Source organism: Pan paniscus, chromosome 6 (genome assembly GCF_029289425.2).
Source record: "Pan paniscus chromosome 6, NHGRI_mPanPan1-v2.0_pri, whole genome shotgun sequence".
Taxonomy (NCBI): Eukaryota; Metazoa; Chordata; class Mammalia; order Primates; family Hominidae; genus Pan; species Pan paniscus.
In genome coordinates, this window is record NC_073255.2 from 89,231,497 (window position 1) to 89,250,285 (window position 18,789).

At 42.8% G+C, this 18,789-nt stretch overlaps 1 pseudogene; it reads left to right on the forward strand.

Moving 5' to 3' along the window:
* The first annotated feature begins 1,880 nt into the window (after positions 1-1,880).
* On the forward strand, positions 1,881-18,162 carry LOC117978301 (putative postmeiotic segregation increased 2-like protein 3; annotated as a pseudogene).
* Positions 18,163-18,789: the final 627 nt, after the last annotated feature.

Here is an 18,789-nt window from a genome sequence, read left to right on the forward strand (position 1 = left end):
ACCTCAGCCTCCCAAAGTGCTGGGATCACAAGCGTGAGCCACGGCATCCAGTCTGAACTGCCTTTTTTTTTTTTTTTTTCTTAAAGGCCGGGACAGGAGATTTTGCGCTGTCACACAGGCCGGAGTGCAGTGGCCCAGTCATAACTCACTGCAGCCTCCAGATCCTGGCCTCAAGCAATCATCCTGCCTCTGCCTCCCAAAGTGCTGGAATTATAGGTGTGAGCTACCACACCTGGCCTCAGCTGAGTTGCCTTTGAAACATTCCCATGAAGATGCAAAGTTTAACTCAGAGAAGTCAGAGGTCATGGGAATTGAATCGTACCTAAAGCCATAACAGAAGGAAAGAGTACAAGAAAAGAAAAGGGTCCATAATGGAGCCTTGAGGATTTTCTCTATTTAAAATAACTGAGGCCAGGCACGGTGGCTCACGCCTGTAATCCCAGCACTTCGGAAGGCCGAGGCAGGTGGATCACCTGAGGTCAGGAGTTCAAGACCAGCCTAACATGGAGAAACCACCCCACCCCCCACTAAAAATACAAAATTAGCCGGGCGTGGTGGTGCATGCCTGTAATACCAGCTACTCGGAAGGCTGAGGCAGGAGAATTGCTTGAACCCGGGAGGCAGAGGTTGCTATGAGCCAAGAACGCACCATTGCACTCCAACCTGGGCAACAAGAACGAAACTCTGTCTCTAAATAAATAAATAAATAAATAAAATAACCAACTTTAGGATGGGTGCAGTGGCTCACGCCTGTAATCTCAGCACTTTGGGAGGCCGAGGTGGGCGGATCACCTGAGGTCAGGAGTTCAAGACCAGCCTGGCCAACATGGCGAAACCCCATCTCTACTAAAAATACAAAAATTAGCTGGGCGTGGTGGTGGGTGCCTGTAACCCCAGCTACTCGGGAGGCTGAGACAGAAGAAGAACTGCTTCAACCCAGGCGGTGGAGGTTGCAGTGAACTGAGATCGCGCCACTGCACTCCAGCCTGGGTGACAGAGTGAGACTCCATATCAAAAAAATGATAATAAAAATAAATAAATAAAAAATAACCAAGTTTAATGTATTTTTACTACAGTCAGTTTCTTAGTTCATTTGTACTGCTTTAACAGTACCTGAGACCTGGTAATTTAAAAAGAACGGAAGTTGGCCGGGCACAGTGGCTCACACCTATAATCTCAGCACTTTGGGAAGCTCAGGTGAGTGGATCACTTGAGTCCAGGAGTTCAAGACCACTCTGGGCAACATAGGGAGACTCCATCTCTACAAAAAATAATAATAATAAATAGCCAGGTGTGGTGGTGCACACCTGTAGTCCCAGCTACATGGGAGGCTGAGGTGAGTGGATCCAGGTACAGCACTTAAACACTCCTGACAATGAGTGCTGACAAAGAAAAACTGAGCAAAAGTGGAATTCGAGAGAACTCGAATTTAGCCCAGCTAAATTTTGTATTTTTGGTAGAGACAGGGTTTCATCATGTTGGCCAGGATGGTCTCTATCTCTTGACCTCGCGATCCGCCCGCCTCGGCCTCCCAAACTGCTGGGATTACAGGCGTGAGCCACCGCGCCCGGCTACAAGTTCTTTTTTCTTTTTGTTCCTTGGAAAGCATCGCTGGGCATTTATCCTGTCCTAGGATTTGAGTGAAACTTCTCTTAGCATTTCAGCGCAGTGACCAAGAGACACCCTTTCCTTTCCTTCTCCTTATGGGAAACTCGGTTCTAACCCAGAGGACTTGGGCTCCAGGACCCAGTAAGGCAGCCCTGGACTTGACCCTAAAAGGGAGTAAAGACAAACGTGAAGTTCAGTCCGGTGTTCAGGGCTGCCAAAGCTCATAGCCTGGAGTTTCTTATCCTCTAGGCGGGGTAGAGACATTTAAAACGGCCCCTAAACTTGTGAGGCGCATAGGCTCATGGGAAATAGAGTCCAGTACTTGTCCTGAGACCAGCAGTGGGCCCTGGGAGGCGGACTTCCGGTGCACTCCTGCGCGTGTGCACCTCTCCCGGCGTGCGTGTTCGGGCATGCGCGCTGCCGCCGCACTGCCCTCGCTTCCTGTGAGTCTTCAAGTAGCCGCTTGCTCTCGTTCCTAGGGATTGGCCTGCAGTGGACGAGCATCGCATAGCCTGCGGGGCTGGACGCTGACCGCCCGGGCCAGCACCTAGGCGGACGCGGAGCTGTGCAGACCAGGGTTCGCGCGGGCCGGGTGGAGGCTCAAGCGGGGACCCCGGAGCGTGAGCCCCGGAGTCGGCGGCGCTGGGGCCAGAGGGGCCGGGAGGGAGTCGGCTGAGGTGGCGGCGGAGGCGAAGGGGCGGCGGGACCCGGGCCTGGCCCGTATGTGTCCTTGGCGGTCTAGACCAGGCCGTCGCTGTATGGTGAGCCCCAGGGAGGCGGATCTGGGCCCCCAGAAGGACACCCGCCTGGATTTGCCCCGTAGGCCCGGCCCGGGCCCCTCGGGAGCAGAACAGCCTTGGTGAGGTGGACAGGAGGGGACCTCGCGAGCAGACACGCGCGCCAGCGACAGAAGCCCCGCCCCGGCCTCTCGGGAGCCGAGGGGCAGAGGCTGCGGAGCCCCAGGAGGGTAAGTCTTGGATTTTCGGGCCCAGAGCGAGAAGGGCCTGGGTGAAGTCACCGTGTGTTGGGGACCTTTGAGTGTGGGGCAGGGGGAGGGTCCCGATCGCTTGCAGGAGAGACGTGTGTTTGGGTTCGAGGGCAGGGTCCGGCTGCACCGAACAGGCGCTGCATGGGAAGATCTGGGAGGACGAGGCTTACGGGGGCGTGGAGGGTGTCTCCACCCTCAGCTGCGGACGTCGTCTCCACTCCCCCCTAACCCCTAACAGCCCTTCCTCCTCCTCTCCGTGCTCCAGATTTCGACCGCCTCTAAACGTCCCTCAGCACCTCTGTTCTCTCATTTAAGTGTCTGCTGATTCGTCCCTTAGATCTGCCCTGGGAGAATCGTAGTAATGCAGGAACAGTCTGCAGGGATTCTCTGCTGCTGCCTCAGTTGCTAGGGGAAGAGACTGGGCCTTAGCAGGTGGGTGACTTGACCAGGTCACTGGCTTTGTGGATGGAATTACTCATAGTAGAACTCAGGAGTCTTATCTCCCAGGCCAGTGTTCTTTCTCCCGTATCCTAGTTTTCTTAATAGAAGATTATTAGGTGCAGCAATAACCAAGTTCAGTTAGATAATTTAGAAACAAAACCATATTTTATACACATTCATTTCATTTCTGAGAGCTCACATATTCAATTCCTATGGCTTCTTTGATTTTAAGCAGTTTAGAGAGACAATAAGAAAACGCGGGCCGGATGCAGTGGCTCACACCTGTAATCCCAGCACTTTGCCGGCCTAGAGCAGGAGTATCCCTTGAGACCAGGAGTTAGAGACCAGCCTAGGCAACATAGGGAGACCCTGACTCTACAAAAAATACAAAAGCAGCCAGGCATGCTGGGATGCACCTGTGGTCCTAACTACTCAGGAGGCTGAAGTGGGAGGATGGATGGAGCCCAGGAGGTCGAGTCTGCAGAGAGCCGTGAATGCACCACTGCACTCCAGCCTGGGTGGCAGATTGAGACCCTGTCTCAGCAAACAAACCACAAAAATCATGAGCCGTATAATGGGAAATTTTTTTCTTTTTGCACGTTGTACTTGATGGCAGACCATGTTACCCATGAGAGTCTTAGCTCACCTAATGACTATCTGATTATCTTAGAGTTACAAAGTTACAAGTGCATGCTTCCCCTATCACTTTTTTTTTTTTTTTTGAGACAGTATCTCTCACCCAGTCTGGAGTGCAACAGTGTGGTCTCCGCTCACTGCAACCTCCACCTCCCAGATTCAAATGATTCTTGTGCCTCAGCCTCCTGAGTAGCTGGGACTACAGGCATGTGACACTATGCCTGGCTAATTTTTTTGCTATTTTTAAGTAGAGACGGGGTTTTGCCATGTTGGCCCGAGGCAGGTGGATCACTTGAGGCCAGAATTCGAGACCAGCCTGGCCAATGTGGTGAAACCCTGTATCACTCTTTTAGGCCCTTCTGAGTATTTGCAGGCTGAGTGTTCACAAGGTGTTAACCTATTTGAGCTTTCTTTTGTGGTTCGTAATGCAGGAGATTTCTGCCTTTGCAGGCCGGAGCACTCGTGACTTCAGTGACCTGCTTCTGCCCCTCTAGGTCTATCAGCCACAGTCTCTGCATGTTTCCAAGAGCAGCAGAAAATGAACACATTGCAGGTGAGTTTTCCTGCTTGTGTATATGTTCCTCAACTTTATTTTATGGTGCATTTTAAGAGGCTTGTAAGGATTCATACTTTTTTTTTTTTTTTTTTGAGATGCAGTCTTGCTCTATTGCCCAGCCTGCAGTGCGGTGGCATGATCTTGCTTCACTGCCACCTCCACCTCCTGGGTTCAAGCGATTCTCCTGTCTCAGCCTCCAGAGTAGCTGGGATTACAGGCATGCGCCACCATGCCCAGCTAATTTTTTTTTTTTTGAGACGGAGTCTCACTCTGTTGCCCAGGCTGGAGTGCAGTGGCGTGATCTCGGCTCACTGCAAGCTCCGCCTCCTGGGTTCACGCCATTCTCCTGCCTCAGCCTCCTGAGCAGCTGGGACTATAGGCGCCCGCCAGCGCGCCTGGCTAATTTTTTTTTTTTTGTATTTTTAGTAGAGACGGGGTTTCATCGTGGTCTTGATCTGCTGACCTCGTGATCCACCCGCCTCGGCCTCCCAAAGTGTTGGGATTACAGGCGTGAGCCACCGTGCGCAGCCAATTTTTTGTATTTTTAGAAGAGACAGGGTTTCACCGTGTTGGCCAGGCTGGTCTCAAACTCCTGACCTCAGGTGATCCTCCCACCTCAGCCTCCCAAAGTGCTGGGATTGCAGGCATGAGCCACCACGCCCAGCCAGGATTCATACTTTAAAATGGGAATGTGGAAATAGACATTATCCTGTAAAATATAGTTAGTGTGGCAGATCAGCACCAAAAATGATTTGTGAAGCTTGTATGTATGGGTAGTATATTTTAAGGCTGTTGAAATTGAGCCGCACCCAGGACTGATATTCTTGGCAGTCATCACAAAAGGAAAATGCCATCTGTATTAGTCCATTCTCACACTGCTATAGAGAAATAACCAAGACTGGGTAATTTATAAAGAAAAGAGGTTTAATTGGCTCACACCTGCAGGCTCTATCATGGGAAGCATGGCTGGGGAGGCCTCAGGAAACTTACAGTCATGGTGGAAGGCGAAGGAAAAGCGGGTACATCTTCATCACCAGAGGAGAAGGAAGAAGGAGGGGGAGGCGCTACACACTTTTAAACAACCACATCTTGTGATAACTCACTCAGTATCAGCACCAAAAGGGAAATTGTCCCCATGATCCAATCACCTCCCACCAGGTCCCACCTCCAACATTGGGGATTACAGTTGAACATGAGATTTGGGAGGCGACACAAACTGAAACCATATCACCATCCATGACATGATTTGCATTGATTATAAGGAGAAACCAATTTTGTTACTTGTGGATTTAAAAGATTTTCTAGGACTTGGAAAAATTTCTTCATTCAAGTTGATATAATTGTGGATAGCTTTCCTAATAACAACCATTAAATTACTGTAACTTATGGCTTATTCTTGGTGCTTATGTAAGCAGAGGGCCTGCTGCCCAAGGAGAACTTGGTGCATATAATTTTTCCAGGGACAGAAATATTGTGATCCAAGTAAACAGAATTCTGTTTTTACTGTTGAGTCCTAGATCATGGGGGGAATGAATGACATGATCATCCTTCAGATATTTGTTCGTCTTTTTGTTGGGGTTGCACAGCAAACAATACAAACAGTTACTCTCTTGTGAAGATTTCCTCATTTCTGTTTCTCATTTCAGTTCTCAGTGTTTTCGTTTTGTCCTTTTCACTTTGCTGAGTCAGTCAGTAAAGACGACCAGTGATTTAATTGCAGTCAAATCCAGCGGGCATTTCCTAGCCCCTTCCTCACAGGACCCTTTGTCTGCCTTTGACATCCGTTACTTCCAAACTGATATTTTCTCCATGGAGTCTCTCTTTCCTTGGCTCTTAAAAAGATTCATCTGTAAGTATTTCTGTTTGTCTTTAAATGGTGAAGTCTTTTGTTTTGTTTCTTTTTTTCTTTTTTTGAGATAGGGTCTTGCTGTGTCATCCAGGCTGGAGTGTAGACGTGATCAAAACTCACTGCAGCCTCAATCTCCTGGGCTCGTGCGATCCTCCTGCCTCAGCCTTCCACGTAGCTGGGACTACAGATGCACGCTGCCACACCTGGCTAATTTTTTTTGTATTTTAGTAGAGACTGGCTTTCACCGTGTCACACAGGCTGGTGTCGAACTCCTGAGCTCAGGCAGTCTGCCTGCCTTGGCCTCCCAAAGTGCTAGGATTACAGGCGTGAGCCACTGCTCCTGGCCTAGAGATGTATTCTCACTGTATTGCTCAGGCTGGTCTCAAACTCCTGGCTTCAAGCGATCCTTTCACTTTGGCCTCCCAAAGCGCTAGGATTACAGGTGTAAGCCACCACACGTGGCCAATAAAGAATTTTTTTAAAGGGTCTAGGAATAACCCATAATACTGTCTTTCTTAATACACGTGGCAGTTGCGTTAAATCTTTTAATAGTTCCCATAGTATGTCTCTTGCGTGCTCATTGTTTTGAAGAAACTGTGTTGGTTATCCTCAGTTTGGATTGTGTTACCCTTGTTTCACCTTAGCAAATTTTTAAAAAATATCTCATATGCCTTGTAAAATTGGTAGTTTGATCTAGAAGTCTAATCAAGTTTATGTTCAGTTCTTTTCACACAACTATACCATACGTGGCATTTGTCTACTTCTGGAGGCACGTGTTACCTTCTTTGTTTTTGTGAAGTTAAGAACTATTGACTGTTGATTATTGCTGTGATTTACTAGTTCATTAGGGGAGGCAAAATGGTGATCTGCTAATTCTACCATTTATTCTTTATTTACTAGCCAAAATACGTTTCTTTTCTTTTCTTTTTTTGGAGACAGAGTCTCACTCTGTCGCCCAGGCTGGCGCATTTATGGCTCACTGCAGCCTCAAACTCCTGTGCTCAAGTGATCCTCCCACTTCAGCCTCCCAAGTAGCTGGGAGTGTAGTCATGTGCCACAATGCCCAGCGGATTTTTTAAGTTTTAGTAGAGACAGGTTTCTCTATGTTGCCCAGGCTGGTCTTGAACTGGGCTCAAGTGATCCTCTTCTTTGACCTCCCCGTGTTGGGATAATAGGCATGAGCCACCACAGCTGGCCTAGAATACTTTTCTAAAGATAAATTTCTATTCTCTATTTGTTTATGTAATTCATGCAGGAAAGACAGTTTCTATAATATTGAGTAGGCTTTTAAGCAGGAGGGTATTTTGTTTTGTTACCATCATGAGCTCATGGGTTTAAACAGATAGTAAATATTTCAGTACATAGAAGTTGTGATTCTTTTTGAAAATTAAGTGGTTCCATCTTTGGCCAGACGGAATCCCTTTAAGTTGGTTTCTGAGTCCTTTTGAAATATATTTGATATATTTGATAGCAAATGTATACATATAATATATATTTGATAGCATTATTTTCTATTCAGCATTTTATTTTGAAATCATTTCAAATTTTCAGAAAAATTGCAAGGATTTTACAAAGAAATCCCAGATACTTCCTTTTGTTCAGACACTTCATTCTTAACATTTTCCCACATTAATCATTTATATGCATATATACATGTGTGTGTATATATATTTTCTGAACTATTTGAGAGTGGGTATGTCATGCCTCTTTACCCTATAAAGTTTTAGATTATATCTCATAAAATCAAGAACATTCTGTTAAATATCCATAGCACAGTAATTGAATTCAGGAAATTTATCATTTATTTAATACTTTTATCTGTAATTCATTTTCCAGTTTGGCCAATTTCCCAGTAATTTCCCTTATAGCAATTTTTAATTTTTGGTAGAAGATTCAGTCTAGGACTGTTAATTGCCTTTAGTTTTCATGCTTTTTAAAGTCTGTTTAATATGGATTTGTTCCTCAGTGCCATTATAATATTTGAAGAATACAGGCCAGTGATTTTATAGAAGTCTTTAAATTTAGGTTTCCCTGATCTTTCTTCATGATTAGATTTAGACTGAATTTTTGTCTGGAATACTACATGGAACCTCTTAAATTTATGGCTCATAATAGGATCTGTCTTGGGAAAATTCTGTGCATGCCTGAGAAGATGGCTTGTTCTGCTCTGGTTGGGTGGAGTGTTTGATAAATATTAATGAGATCAAGTTGGTTGGTTGTGTTGTTCAGGTGTACTATATCCTTGTTGATTGTGTGCCCACTTGTATCAATTGTGGGGGAGAGGGGATTGAAATCTGCTGCAGTTGTGGTTCTGTTTCTCTTTGCAATTTTACCAATTTTTGCTTTATGTGTTATATTAGATACATAAATGTTCAAGGTTATTATGTCCTGTTGATTAATTAACCACTTTGTAAAATGGCCTTCCTTATCCCTGCTAATATTCCAGGCTGTGAAATGTACTTTGTTATTTATGAAGCATTCTTTTGAGTAATGCATGCATGCTATATCTTATTCCATCCTTTTACTTTTAACCTATTTGCATCTTTATATCTAAAGTATTATTTCTTGTAGGCAGCAAGATTTGGATCTTGCTTGTATTCATCAGTCTATTTCTGTCTCATAATTGGGGATGTATAGACCATTTACATGTAATGTGATTATTGATAAAACGAGTTAGGTTATAGTCCATTGTCTTTGCTTTCTTTTAGTCTCATCTTCTTTGTTTCTTTTTAAAATGTCTCTGTTTGTCTTCCTTCCTTTTGATTAGTTGAGAATTTTTTATGATTCTACTTTATATCTTTTGTTGGGTTTTTGGCTATCACACTGTTATTATTTTAGTGAGTTAGAATTTTATAGTATGCAGCCTTAATTATCATAGTTTATTCTTAAGTAATATACCATTTTTCTTAGAGTAAGAGAAGCTTACAATAGGACACTTCCATTTCTCTCCTCTCAGTCTTTACACCGTTGTTCATTTCATTTTTACAGGTGGTATCAGTGCCACACACTATCTATTACGTTGTTGTTAATTAAACAGTATTTATTTATTTATTTATTTATTTTGAGACAGAGTCTCACTCTGTCCCCCAGGCTGGAGTGCAGGGGTGCGATCTCGGCTCACTGCAACCTCTACCTCCTGGGTTCAAGGGATTCTCCTGCCTCAGCCTCCCGGGTAGCTGGGATTACAGACACCTACCACCACGCCCGGCTAATTTTTGTATTTTTAGTAGAGATGAGGTTTCGCCATGTTGGCCAGGCTGGTTTCGAACTCCTGACCTCAGGTGACCTGTCCGCCTCAGCCTCCCAAAGTGCTGGGATAACAGGTGTGAGCCACCACACTTGGCCCAGGTATCTTTGAAAGAGATTTAAGTCATGAGAGAAAATACACAGTTACCATTTCTGGTACTCTTCATTCCTTTATGTAAATCTAAATTTTTATTTTCTGTCATTTTACTTCTGCCTGAAGGACTTTCTTTAACATTTCTTCTAGTTGATGATGAATTCTTGTAGGTCTGCAAATGTCTTCATTGTGTCTTTGCTTTTAAAGGTGTTTTTGCTGGATTTTTCTCCACAGTGCTTTAAATATGTTTCTCTGTTGTCTTCCTGCTTACATTTTTTTCTAAGAGAAATCTGATCTCATACTCATGTTTGTTCCCCTATATATAACATGTCTTTTTTCTTCCCCCCTTATTGTTTTAAACTTTTTATCACTAGTTTTGGACAATTTGATTGCAATATGTCATGGTATCTTTTTTTCATGTTTCTGTTTTGGGGATCATTGAACTTCTTGGATCTTGGGTTTATGGTGTCATCACTTGGGGAACATTTTTATCATTATTTCTTCAAGTACCCGCCACCTCCCCTCCATTGATTCTTGTTGCCTGTATATTAGGCCATTGAAAATTTCCCACAACATACTGTTGCTCTTTATTTGCTTTTAATTCTTTTTTCTCTGTTTCATTTTATGTAACTTCTGTTGCTGTCTTTATATTCACTAATCTCTTTTTTCCACGATGCTGTTCATCTTGTCCAGTATAATTTTCATCTCAGATATCGTAGTTTCTATCTGTAGAAGGTTAGCATGGGTCTTTTTCACATCTTGCCTGTCTCAATTTTTTTGAACATTTGGAATAGAATGATGAACTCTCTCAGTGCTCTGTTCCAGTTGTAAACTCTGTGTCAATTCTGGGCCAGTTTTGATGGACTGATTGTTTTCCTTCTGGGTTGTAGTTTCCTGCCCATTTTCCCAACTCGCACCTCTTTCTCCTCACATCTGCCTCTGTTCTTCTTCCCTGCTCCGTGGCCTGGAGTCACTCAAGGCAGAAGTTGATTGGTTCACCTTGTTTATTTCCCATCACTCATAGATAACTCTACTGCCTGATAATCAGTGCCTTGAAAACCATTGCTTCAGCCCAGGCGTGGTGGCTCATACCTGTAATCACAGCACTTTGGGAGGCCAAGGCAGGCGGATCATGAGGTCAGGAGTTCAAGACCAGCCTGGCCAACATGTTGAAACCCCGTCTCTACTAAAAATACAAAAATTAGCCGGGCGTGCTGGTGCATGCTTGTAATCCCAGCTACTTGGGAGGCTGAGGCAGGAGAATCGCTGGAACTCGGGAGACGGAGGTTGCAGTGAGCCAAGATTGTGCCATTGCACTCCAGCCTGGAAGACAAGAGCGAGACTTTGTCTCATAAAAAACAAAAACAAAAACAAAAACAAACAAACCATTGCTTCATATATGTTCTCCGTTTTATTTTTCTTTCTGTTTTTGATTTTGTTGTTGTTCTTTGGTGTGTGCTGTTTCAGGTTGGAGGGTATATGCAGTACCTGTTAGTTTATCACACCTGAGGGCAGAAGTCCTCATGTCTCTCTCTATTTTTTCTAATATATATATTTTTTTCTTTGTAGAGACAGGGTCTTGCTATGTTGCCAAGGCTGGTCTCAAGCTCCTGGCCTCAAGCAGTCCTTCTGGCTCAGCTTTCCAGAGTGCTGGGATTACAGGCATGAGCCACCACACCTGGCCTGGGTCCAGTTTTATCCATGTCCAAATGTTTTTTTTCCCTGAGCTGTTTTTGATTTTCTTCCACCTCATATGAACTGTAGTGTCGGCTTATCTAGTTCCAGGAAAAAGCTTTTTGGTATTTTTATTGGGATTGCATATTTATAAAGTAATTTAGGGTAACTGATATCTTTGTATTATTACATTGACCTTAATAACACAACTAATTTTTTTTTTTTTTTTTGGATTTTTAGTAGAGATGGGGTTTCACCATGTTGACCAGGCTGGTCTTAAACTCCTGAGCTCAGGTGATCTGCCCACCTCAGCCTCCCAAAGTGTTGGGATTACAGGCATGAGCCACCATGCCCGAGCACTTTTTTTTTTTTTTTTTTGAGATGGAGTCTCACTCGTCGTCCAGGCTGGAGTGCAGTGGCACAATCTCAGCTCACTGCAAACTCCGCCTCCTGGGTTCATGTCATTCTCCTGCCTCAGCTTCCCGAGTAGCTGGGACTACAGGCACCCGCGGCCATGCCCGGCTAATGTTTTGTATTTTTAGTAGAGACGGGGTTTCACCATGTTAGCCAGGATGGTCTCGATCTCCTGACCTTGTGATCCACCCGCCTTGGCCTCCCAAAGTGCTGGGATTACAGGCGTGAGCCACCGCGCCTGGCCGCCCGAGCACTTTTACTTTTCCTTAGTTATATTCCTCTAATTGTTTTCTCTTCTCTAGTTGTAGATAATGAGCATTTTATTAATACCTTGTTCTTGATCTTAGTGGGAAGGTATGTAGTTTTTCCCTGTTAAGTAAAATCCTGACTTTTGGACCAAGAAGACTGAGGCATAAGAGTTTATGTGTGTCCGTGTATGTGCACGTGCGTGTGTGTGTGTGTGTGTATACACACAAACTATATATTTGCTTGTGTGTAATTGAAATACATATATCACATATATATCATATGTACTACTGCATATTAGGGTGTAATACTTATATGTGTATATATACATAATATTGATGTTAATGAAGCATCCATCAGTTTCTGTTTTCTTTAGTTTGTTTTTTTAAATCAGGTTTTTCTGTCAAGCTTTTTCAGGTATCTTCATGGATACAAGAAGTTTATTCTTCTTTGCTGTGTTATAGTGGCCTATCATATTAATAGATTTCCGAATATTAAACTAGTCTATATTATTGGAATAAGTCCTATTTGTCTGTTGTATATTATGTTTTTAATCTGGTACTGGATTTTGTTTGGTTATGTTTCATTTTGGGTATTTGTATTGATATAAGTGGTATTGTATTGGCATGTAATTTTATGTTATTTATTGGCTGATCCATCTTCTAACCCCTCCACCTCCTTGCCTTCTGGACTAACTTAACCTAGAAGGTTATTACTCTCTCTCGGTGATTTTATCAGCTCCTGTGGCCTGCCTGTGGATAAGCTTGGATGTTCTGCTTTAGTTTCTCAGCCCACCAGCCTAGTGGCTCTGACTCTGCTATCTCTTGGGATCTACATGGTCCTAGCTATATCACTGGGTTTGAACCCCTTGTTGATATCTTCTTTATAAATAACAGGATAATGCAACATGCTTACTGGGCACTTCCTTTTTCTAAACTACAAGTTTGGGCGGGGTATGCTGGCCCAAGACTGTAATCCCAACAGTTTGGGAGGCCAAGGCAGGTGGATTGCTGGAGCCCAGGAGTTTTGCATTTTTCTTTTTTTTTTCTTGAGACAAGGTCTCGCTCTGTTGCCTAGGCTGGAGTGCAGTGTTGCATTCACAGCTCACTGCAGCCTTGACCTCCCAGGCTCAAGCCATCCTCCTGCCTTAGCCTCCCAAGTAGCTGGAACTACAGGCATGTGCCATGATGCCCAGCCAATTTTTAAAACAATTTTTATTTTTAGTAGAGATGAGGTTCTTACTATGTTGCCCAACCTGGTCTCGAACTCCTGAGCTCAAATGATCCTCTCATCTCGGCCTCCCAAAGTGCTAGGACTATAGGCATGAGCCACCATGCCCAGCCCCAACCTCTTAAAAATTGAAGCTGCTTCATGTTTGCCATTGGTACTTTTTACACCTCATCATATTCTTCCTCCCCTTCATCCCATAGAATACACAACTCATCTTTAAGGACTTCAAGTTAACTGAGTCTGTGAAGCCTAATCTGATGGCATAAAGTTAAAATAATTTGATCCTCTTTTGTTAAATCATTCTGCACCTTGTCTGCATTACTCTAATAACAGCTTTGGGCATTCATTCATTTAATGAATATTTATTGCTGTGAGATTGAGATGTTTGAGATAAAACTCAGCCATGCAGATAGCCAGAGGCCACTGGCTATGAGAATAAAAGAGCCAAAAGAACAAGGAGCTGAAACTAGGTGAGAGCCCCAGAGCAGTGAGTTAGGAAGAAGAAGACCAGGAACTGAGTGGTGGGCACTCCAACATGAAGAGGTCCCGGAGAAGGAGAGGGCCTGGCAGCGAAGAAATGACAAGGAGTAAAATGCTTGTGTTTGTTTACATGTTTATCTCCTTATTAGGTTGTCTGCTTTCTGAGAGCAGGCATGGTGTTTCACTCATCTCATATCCCCAAAACGCAGTTCAGTTGCAAAATAGGAGTTCAGTTGTGTTTTGGGTTTTTATTTTTGTGGGGTAATATATATTTTTTATATATATATCCCCAAAGGATATGTGTTTCCTGTATGATTTCCAATATGATTTCCCTTCCATAATCTGTAACATAAAATAAGGTATACAATGTTCATGGTTAACTTTACGAGTGAACTTTGTAAAATGATATCCCCCTATCCCTTTTCCATATCTCCCAATTCTGATCATGTTGCCATTACAGGGGCCAGTGTCATTCAAAGATGTGGCTGTGGATTTCACCCAGGAGGAGTGGCAGCAACTGGACCCTGATGAGAAGATAGCATACGGGGATGTGATGTTGGAGAACTACAGCCATCTAGTTTCTGTGGGTGAGGATAGCTTGCTTTCTGAATGCTCTCAGTTGAATGGGGTTTTATCCTTGAGTTTGAAGAAATAAGTGATGACACCATTTAATTCCTTGTGGGCACTAGCTGCAGTGTTTATATTATTCTTCATTGAAAGGTTCTAACTTTGATAAGGTAAAAAAATGGAGCACTTCTGTTATGCAGCTTATAAGGTGGCAACATCTTGTACTTTGGAGATTCTGAAGCCAAGCAGCTTGCCCAAGTCCTTCTTCTTTTCCCATTAACAGGGTATGATTATCACCAAGCCAAACATCATCATGGAGTGGAGGTGAAGGAAGTGGAGCAGGGAGAGGAGCCGTGGATAATGGAAGGTGAATTTCCATGTCAACATAGTCCAGGTAAGTTAGTAGATTATCACATGTTAAAAAACACTCATCCCAGACCTTTGGGAGTGACTAAAGAGTTGTTTATATGTACTCGGTACCCTCAGTAACACCTCCCAACCCCCAAATATCACTTTCCTTCCCACACACATACCACATACATGAACTCTTTTGTTGATTTTACATTTGATTTACATTGGTAGGGATTTTTTCATTCTAACCTGTACTGGGGACCCAGTCACTTCCTCTTTCTCCAGCATTATCGGTCACTTATTTACTCCCTCGCCATTAGAGAATTGTTGTGCGTTTTTTGTTTGTTTGTTTGTTTGTTTTTTGGAGACAGTCTTGTTCTGTCACCCAGGCTGGTGTGCACTGGTATGATCTCGCTCACTGCAACCACTATCTCTCAGGTTCAAGCGATTCTCCTTCCTCAGCCTCCTGAGTAGCTGGGTTTATAGGCGCCCCCCCTGATGCCTGCCTAATTTTTTGTATTTTTAGTAGAGACAGGTTTTCACCATGTTGGCCAGGATGGACTCCAACTCCTGACCTCAAGTGATCCGCCTGCCTCTGCCTCCCAAAGTGCTGGGAATACAGGAATGAGCCACCCCACCAGGCCATGCTTTCAGTTTTCAAGAGAGAAGACACCATTGTTGCCAAAGATTTTGGTAATTTGAGAGATACAATGTATGTTTTCTCCATGTGGATCCTAGATAGTAAGGATCTGTTGAATTTGAAGTATCTATCCAGAAGTATTTTGGGTACATGTTTAAGGATTGTAAAACAGTGTTTCTATTTCTGGATATAATAAATGTATTTGTTAATATAATAAATGAACAGATTAGACCCATAAACTATTTACAGTGTTGAGTCATTTCCCACAGTTAAAATCAGGATGAAAATATATAGCTGAATACTTGCTTTGTTTCTTGTACCATTTCTTTAGTACAGAACCTGCTAAGGCCATCAAACCTATTGATCGGAAGTCAGTCCATCAGATTTGCTCTGGGCCAGTGGTACTGAGTCTAAGCACTGCAGTGAAGGAGTTAGTAGAAAACAGTCTGGATGCTGGTGCCACTAATATTGGTAAGTTTGGGAGAGTTTTAAGCCACAAGAAATGATCAGTGAATGTTGTTGTAGTCAAGAAACATTTGTTATTGAAATAAGACTATCAAGTGTTGATGTAGTAATAAATTATTATTTTTAAGTTAAAGTTAGCACCTACTATGTGCCTAGTACTTAGCTAGGTAGTAATAATAATAACAACAGCTTTTATTGTGTTCTTATGGTGTGCCAGGCAGGTGTTATGCTAAGAATTGCACAGAAATATCTCATTTAATTTGCAGAATAGCTGGGCGTGGTGTTTCACGCCTGTAATCCTAGCCCTTTGAGAGGCCAAGGTGGGGGGATTGCTTGAGGCCAGAGTTCAAGACCAACCTGGCCAACATGGTGAGACCTCATCTCTATTAAAAAAATAAAGCAGGCCGGGTGTGGTGGCTCACACCTGTAATCCCAGCACTTTGGGAGGCCAAGGTGGGTGGATACCTGAGGTCAGCAGTTTGAGACCAGCCTGTCCAAAATGGTGAAACTCTGTCTCTACTAAAAATATAAAAATTAGCCAGACCTGGTGGCAGAAGCCTGTAATCCCAGCTACTTGGGAGGCTGAGGCATGAGAATGGCTTGAACCCGGGAGGCAGAGGTTGCAGTGAGCCGAGATCGTGCCACTGCACACCAGCCTGGGACAGAGCAAGACTCTGTCTCAATAAAAATAAAATAGGCATGGAGTAGTGGCTCACATCTATAATCCCAGCACTTTGGGAGGCAGAGCAGGGCTGATCATTTGAGGTCAGGAGTTCAAGACCAGCCTAACCAACATGGTAAAACCCTGTCTCTACTAAAAATACAAAAATTAGCCAGATGTGATGGTGCATGGCTGTAATCTCAGCTCCTCGGGAGGCTGAGGGAGGAGAATTGCTTGAACCTCGGAGGTGGAGGTTGCAGTGAGCCAAGATCAGATCATGCCACTGCATTCCAGCTTCGGTGACAAGAGCAAAACTCCATCTCAAAAAAAAAAAAAAAACAAGAAAGAAAAAAGAAAATAACAAAAGAAAATAAACCTAAAAAATTATTAATCAGCTGAGTAACTTTATGAGATAGAACTTATTATCTTCATTTTACAGATGAGGAAATTAAGGAACAGGAAATTTCCTTTTTTTGAGATTATAAAGCTAATAAAATAGGATCCAAGAAGTCTGATTCCAGAACCAGTTGTCTTTTTTTTTTTTTTTTTTTTTTTTGAGATGGAGTTTCGCTCTTGTTGCCCAGGCTATAGTGCAACGGCACGATCTCGGCTCACCGCAACCTCCGCCTCCCGGGTTCAAGCAATTCTGCCTCAGCCTTATGAGCAGCTGGGATTACAGGCATGCACCACCACACCTGGCTAATTTTGTATTTTTAGTAGAGACAGGGTTTCTCCACGTTGGTCAGGCTAGTCTGGAACTCCTGACCTCAGGTGATCTGCTCACTTTGGCCTCCCAAAGTGCTGGGATTACAGGCATGAACAACCGCGCCTGCCCCCCTTTCTCCTTACTGGGTATGTTAAAATTATTTCTTTCAAAAGAAAAGGCTGGTCAAAGTGCAACGGTGTTAACCACTAATTGATCACAACCAGTTACAGATTTTTTTGTTCCTTCTCCACTCCAACTGCTTCATTTGACTAGCCTATGGACAAAAAAAAAAAAAAAAAAAAGAGGAAAGAAAAAGCTAAACTATTTAATCTGGGCTAGTAAATGGCCAGAAAGGGCTTTATAATAATGAAATATACAAAATGATACTCGTACTTTTAACTAAAGGTATAGTTATGACTCTTCAATTTGCATACGTTATAAATAATATAAAAGCTTATAGCATGGGTCCATTTTTTTTTTTTTTTCTTTTTGAGACGGAGTCTCACTGTCTCCCAGGCTGGAGTGCAGTGGCGCGATCTTGGCTCACTGCAAGCTCCGCCCCCCGGGTTCATGCCATTCTAGCATGGGTCCATTTTTAATAAATACATAAATATTTAAACTTTCTAGATCTAAAGCTTAAGGACTATGGAGTGGATCTCATTGTAGTTTCAGACAATGGATGTGGGGTAGAAGAAGAAAACTTTGAAGGCTTAAGTAAGTTGACTTTTTCTAATCCTATTATAAAATAATTGGGCCACATGTCTCAGAATTTTGAGTAACACTGTCTTGGGAAACGCAAAAACAGTTTTTTAAGCCAGTTACTAGATATCATGTATATCCGTTGTTTTAGCACTTGAGGTATCTTAGTCCTTACTTTACAGTCTCTTTCAGCTCTGAAACATCACACATGTAAGATTCAAGAGTTTGCCGACCTAACTGAGGTTGAAACTTTCGGCTTTCATGGGGAAGCTCTGAGCTCACTGTGTGCACTGAGGTGATACAATGTTTTTATCCATTCACTTGACCCCTTAGAAAAACCTCTCAGAAAGTTAATTGGAATCGTTATTATTTACAATTTTCTATCTCGGTATCTCAGCTTCTAGCTTCTGAATTCTGTTTTGTCTCACTGCCAATCTAAGTCCTAGTACTTCTGAAATGTGGGAAATAAATGAATGAAATGAAGCAAATAGTATTGTTAAAAAAAATGGTTACCCTTATTAGAACAGTAACTTCTCAATTTTAACATAACATGTAGGTAATAAATGATAGTTACCACTGCTTTTCATCATCAAATTTTAGGGAAACATTTCACCAAAGCACTATTTAATTATAGCCCAGATACTAAATTTTTATAATTATATTTAAATATATATATACATATATATGTGTGTATATATATACATATATATGTGTGTGTATATATATACATATGTGTGTATATATATGTGTGTATATATATACACATATGTGTGTGTGTATATATGTATGTGTATATATATATATATATATATATATATATATATTTTTTTTTTTTTTTTTTTTAGACAGAGTCTCACTCTGTCACCCAGGCTGGAGTGCAGTGGCACAGTCTCAGCTCACTGCAATCTCTGCCTCCCAGGTTCAAGTGATTCTCATGCCTCAGCCTCCTGAAGAGCTGGGACTATAGCGTGCACCACCACTCCTGGCTAATTTTTGTATTTTTAGTAGAGATGGGGTTTTGCCATGTTGCCCAGGCTGGTCTGGAACTCCAGGCCTCAAGTGATCTGCGCTCCTCGGCCTCCCAAAGTGCTGGAATTACAGGCATGAGCCACCGCACCCTGCCCTACATATACATTTTAATTATAATATCTCTTGGATTCTTTAAAGATTTAAAAAAATTTTTTAATTCTTTAAAAAATTCTTTAAAACAATTTTATTTGAAGAGTAATAACAAAACA